The following is a 6,000-nucleotide window of genomic DNA, read 5'->3' as shown; positions in this document are numbered from 1 at the left end:
CCTCATCTCCCCCCACCTCCTCCATCACCATTGCTCTCTCTCATCTCCCCCCACCATCACTATTGCTCTCCCTCATCTCCCCCACCATCACCATTGCTGTCTCTCATCTCCTGCCACCTCCTCCATCACGATTTCTCTCCCTCATTTCCCCCACCATCACCATTGATGTCTCTCATCTCTCCCCACCTCCTCCATCACCATTGCTCTCCCTCATCTCCACCCACCATCACCATTGCTCTCCCTCATCTCCCCCACCTCCTCCATCACCATTGCTCTCCCTCATCTCCCCCCACCATCACCATTGCTCTCCCTCATCTCCCCCACCATCACCATTGCTCTCCCTCATCTCCCCCACCTCCTCCATCACCATTGCTGTCCCTCATCTCCCCCCACCTCCTCCATCACCATTGCTCTCTCTCATCTCCCCCCACCTCCTCCATCACCATTGCTCTCCCTGATCTCTCCCCACCATCACCATTGCTCTCCCTCATCTCCCCCTACTTCCTCCATCACCATTGCTCTCCCTCATATCCCCTCCACCTCCTCCATCACCATTGCTCTCCCTCATCTCCCCCTACTTCCTGCATCACCATTGCTCTCCCTCATCTCCCCTCCACCTCCTCCATCACCATTGCTCTCCTTCTTCTCCCCCCTACTTCCTGCATCACCATTGCTCTCCCTCATATCCCCTCCACCTCCTCCATCACCATTGCTCTCCCTTATCTCCCCCTACTTCCTGCATCACCATCACCCTCCCTCATCGCCCCCCACCTCCTCCATCTCCCTCCCTTATCTCCCCCCACCTCCTCCTTCACCATTGCTCTCCCTCTTTTCCTCCCACCTCCTCCATCACCATTGCTCTCCCTCATCTCCCACCACTCCTCCATCACCCTCCCTCATCTCCCCCCACATCCTCCATCACCATTGCTCTCCTTCATCTCTCCCTACCTCCTCCATCACCATTGCTCTCCCTCTTCTCCTCCCACCTCTTCCATCACTATTGCTCTCCCTCATCTCCCCCATTCTCCTCCATTACCCTCCCTCATCTCCCCCCATCTCCACCATCACCATTGCTCTCTCTCATCTCCCCCCACCTCCTCCATCACCATTGCTCTCCCTCATCTCCCCCCACCTCCTCCATCACCATTGCTCTCCCTCATCTCCCCGACCTCCTCCATCACCATTGCTCTCCCTCATCTCCCCCTCCTCCTTTACCATTGCTCTCCCTCTTCTCCCCCACCTCCTCCATCACCATTGCTCTCCCTCATCTCCCCCGACCTCCTCCATCACCCTCCCTCATCTCCTCCCACCTCCTCCATCACCATTGCTCTCCCTCATCTCCTCCCACCTCCTCCATCACCATTGCTCTCCCTCATCTCCCCCACCTCCTCCATCACCATTGCTCTCCGTCATCTCCCCCCCTCCTCCATCACCATTGCTCTCCCTCATCTCCCCCCACCTCCTCCATCACCATTGCTCTCCCTCATCTCCCCCACCTCCTCCATCACCATTGCTGTCCCTCATCTCCCCCCACCTCCTTTATCACCATTGCTCTCCCTCATCTCCCCCCACCTCCTCCATCACCATTGCTCTCTCTCATCTCCCCCCACCATCACTATTGCTCTCCCTCATCTCCCCCACCATCACCATTGCTGTCTCTCATCTCCTGCCACCTCCTCCATCACGATTTCTCTCCCTCATTTCCCCCACCATCACCATTGATGTCTCTCATCTCTCCCCACCTCCTCCATCACCATTGCTCTCCCTCATCTCCACCCACCATCACCATTGCTCTCCCTCATCTCCCCCACCTCCTCCATCACCATTGCTCTCCCTCATCTCCCCCCACCATCACCATTGCTCTCCCTCATCTCCCCCACCATCACCATTGCTCTCCCTCATCTCCCCCACCTCCTCCATCACCATTGCTGTCCCTCATCTCCCCCCACCTCCTCCATCACCATTGCTCTCTCTCATCTCCCCCCACCTCCTCCATCACCATTGCTCTCCCTCATCTCCACCCACCATCACCATTGCTCTCCCTCATCTCCCCCCACCTCCTCCATCAAGTATGCTGTCCCCATTTCCCCCCATCTCCAGTCCAGTGTATTAGTTGAAAAAAAACACTTACCTCTCAACCTGCTCACCCGCAGCATCGTCCTCTGCTTCCTGCCCGGCATCTTTCTCCCTGACACAGGCTCGCACTGCATGATGACGTCTGTTCCGGGCAGGAAGTAGAGTTCGGATCCCTCCGCTACGCTGCTATTTTCCTCCTGTTGGCAGCGGAGCTGGAGTGATCGCTCTCTGCCCGCCGTAGATGAGGGCAATCTGGCCATGGGCCCCCCGGAGCCTGGGTGTCCGAGAAGCAGGCCGGATTGCCCTCATCAGCCTCACTGCAAGGGCCCTCCTGACCCTCCGGGCCCTTGCAGTGCGGAGCACCGGCAGTCATGTTAACCAGGGGCCCCTGTGCGTCCTGCTCAGGGGTCCGCTGAGGATCCGGGCACACCGGAGAATTCTCCCGTGTCCCCGTGCCCCAGTCCGACCCTGCATCCAATCGTGAAACTTCTTTTTATTCCAAGATCTATTAATTAAAGTGTACTTTGTTTATGGGAAAACCCCTTTAAGAGGGGCACGTCATTTATTGAATTTGGTGCTTCTTAACAATCAGAGACTTTAGTAGCATATCTGGTGTAAGGAACATTGTCACTTTTAATGAATTTGGCATTGGCACGCCTCGTCCCACCACATTTCCTCCCTAGCTCCACCCATTCTTGTAGGCCTGCCCAAAACTGGTGTATCTTGATGTTGCAAAAAAATTCTGTGACATTTGATGGTGTTTTATGCCAGAATTCTGACATAAACACTATGATGAATCGGGGTCTAAAGGAGCAATTTTTATAGGGGCTATATCCCCAACTAGGCTCTGTGCTTAACTTATACTGTCAGTTTGGGATGACAGACTCCCTTTAAGTATGCAAATTGCCTCATGAGAGAGGAAGAGGACTAGAAGGCTAGCACCATCTATTGGAAGTAGTAATCCTAAAAGTCAATATCAACTCATTAATGAGCCTTGCACATGATTAGGATAAGAAACTAAACCAAAAACTCTGTTTGCAGACCCAGGCTTCAGGGTGTTTATCCCTCATCAGTGCAAAGCAGGAGGTCTGATTTGACTGGGTGAGAGGTTGCTGACATAACATTTGATTTGCAAATCACTTTATTATGTTATTTAACCTGAAAAATATTATTACAAACAACAGACACTTATGTCCCTATTCTTTAAGGCCCTACTCCAGCATTTTATGGTCTTTTTCAGCGCTGGAGTGGTGCTACTAATCTAAGGTTCCTTATAGTAGTGTTATACTTACCAGTTGCCGTCTTCACCTTCTATCAGCAGTCTTTAGCAGGATGTGACCTGCGGGATCGCTTGAGTGTTTGCTGGGCGAGCCATAGGTCACTTTTCAATGTATGTCTATGAGAGCCAAAATGAGTTTCCCATAGACTTACAATGAGAGCTTGTGATATATTACCTCTGATTTCCGGCCAGTCAGAAGTTGCGGACACAAGATGGCGCCGCAGGACCGGAGCAGCACTCATAAAAGGTGAAGATGGTGGGGGGTAAGTATAAGATTAGTAGCACCACTCCAGCGCTGGAAAAAAAAGCTGGAATGGTGCTTTAAGACTGATGTTTTGTACTGGCGTGTGCCTCTTAATGAATTTGGTGTATCTTTAAACTGCTGTGTGTCACTTCTATAAATGTACTACAGCCAAGGATTGTCCTACATTTATTACATCATTTACGCCACTTTTGTGATGTACATAATGAGGAATTTATCAGATGTGCTCAACCACGCTCTGACCCCTCAACCAACTTTTTGATGAATCCGATCAGGCCTGGCGTAAAAGCTCCAAAAGGCGTAACATTTTTGTCCTACCTTGAGGTTTCTACACATATAGTGCTGGCAGAATGCTGAAGAAGGTCAATCACCCACTCAAAAGGAGTAATTAGGAAAAAACGGGATAGAAAGGGGATATTTTAACTGGTATGTGCACCAAAACAGTTGTAACTTGTAGTTGGGAAGGTGGGCAGCATGATGTGCTTTATTCAGGTATTATACCTTTTTATTACAGTTTCCTAATAAGGAGGCAGGCATGAAATAACTTAAAAGCAGGGCCAGTGGAGACACTCAGCATTTAGGTGTACTTCTGAGTTATGTATGTATTTATAATGTATGTAGAGGTATGCAAAGTTATTTGGGCACGACCATGAGGTGATGCCTGAACAAGGAAGCTAACACCCTGCAACCAATTATATAAAATGGAATAATAATCCATCACAATCTGACAATCTAACGACAGACAGAACTCATTTCACTTCATAAGAAAGAAAAAATGAATCTATGGCTAAATGACAGTGTTTTCCAGATGATGAACTCTCTGGCCTTCCTCTTGATTGAGATTTGTTCTCCTCTGTGCTATCAGAGCTGTGTGAGTCATGAGTTCGAAAGTAAAATAAGTGCACTTTGTAAACCCTGCACAGATGCGTTTCGCAAACTTTTTCCATCTTTTCTCAGCCACAAAGTAAAAAAAAAGAAATAAAAAGAATGAAATAGAAACAAAACAGATTGTCCCCAATACAGAAAGTTCTGAATAAACTGATGCATTAGTCACTTTAAGTAAAAACAAGTCGATTTCTACAATCTTGAACTGTTCTTCAACCTCAGAAATTTACTATCCAAATGAGTAACACAATTATGCACCTATATGACCCCGAATGGTAGATATGACTAAACCTTCACATAATGGGATTGTTTGTTTTGGTGCCTTATAAAGATTAACAAGATTGACCCTTTACCAAGACTCTTTATAAACCTCACACATCACATAAGGCAAGTGAGTTCATCTCGCAGAGATAAAGTTATTACCGAACCGAAGAGCTGCGAACAGCGGAGGTCACACAGGCCAAACACACAAAAACAATCAGCTAAAAGTGAAACACAAAGCGCAGCCTTGTTACGTCACAGGCAGTGTGAAAATAAAGCATTTTATTTCATACAGAACTTAATAGGGTTGTTTTTTACAAATTGTCAATATTGTTCACTTTTTGTTTCTAACTAAATTACTGTTTACAAAAAAGTTTTTGCTTTTTTTACACTTTTATTATTGCCTATTTTTTTTATAATTTATTTTTAAAAAATGTTCCCATGTAGTGCAGTACTGTCTATAGCGGAAGACCACACAGCCGTTGAGTAGAATTGTGACTCAACACAGCAGGCGCAATTACGTCATTACATCGCGTCTCCTGTGGGGACGGAGACTCAATCTGCACAAAGCATTGACCCGAAAAGACATAGGGGGAATGGCTGAAGGTGAGTAGTTTGTATTTTTTTTATTGTCTGTACACCTCAATAATGGATATAGACTGCAGTACATACAATATATAGGTGATACTGCTGTATATACAATATATAGGTGATACTGCTACTGTTGTGTATAATTGAAATATCACCTACATAACATATATACAACAGTCACAGTATCACCTATATAATGTATATACAGCAGTGGCAGTATCACCTATATATTGTATATACAGCAGTCTATATACATTATATAGGTGATACTGTGACTGCTGTGTATACATTATATAGTGTAGGTGATACTGTGACTGCTGTTTATAGTCGAGTATCACCTACATACCATACTGTATATACAGCAATCACAGTATCATCTATATAATCTATATACAGCAGTGTTAATGCGATATATATTCAGCAGTCGCGGTGTCTTCTATCTGATTTATATGTGTGCCTCCTATGTGATGTATGCATCATAATATACGATACAATACAATGCATTTTATTGATCCCGAGGGAAATTGTATATATATTGTAATTATTGTTATTGGTAGATATATTGTAATCTAGTATATAGTGTAATGCTGTCTTAATATAGTGTACAATGTAGAGTTGTATATATAGAGTACAGATGTTTATATAG

Source organism: Phyllobates terribilis, unplaced genomic scaffold (genome assembly GCF_046119375.1).
Source record: "Phyllobates terribilis strain yellow unplaced genomic scaffold, ASM4611937v1 Scaffold_5__5_contigs__length_657084704, whole genome shotgun sequence".
In the NCBI taxonomy this organism is placed as follows: domain Eukaryota; kingdom Metazoa; phylum Chordata; class Amphibia; order Anura; family Dendrobatidae; genus Phyllobates; species Phyllobates terribilis.
Note: the sequence above shows the minus strand (reverse complement) of the source record.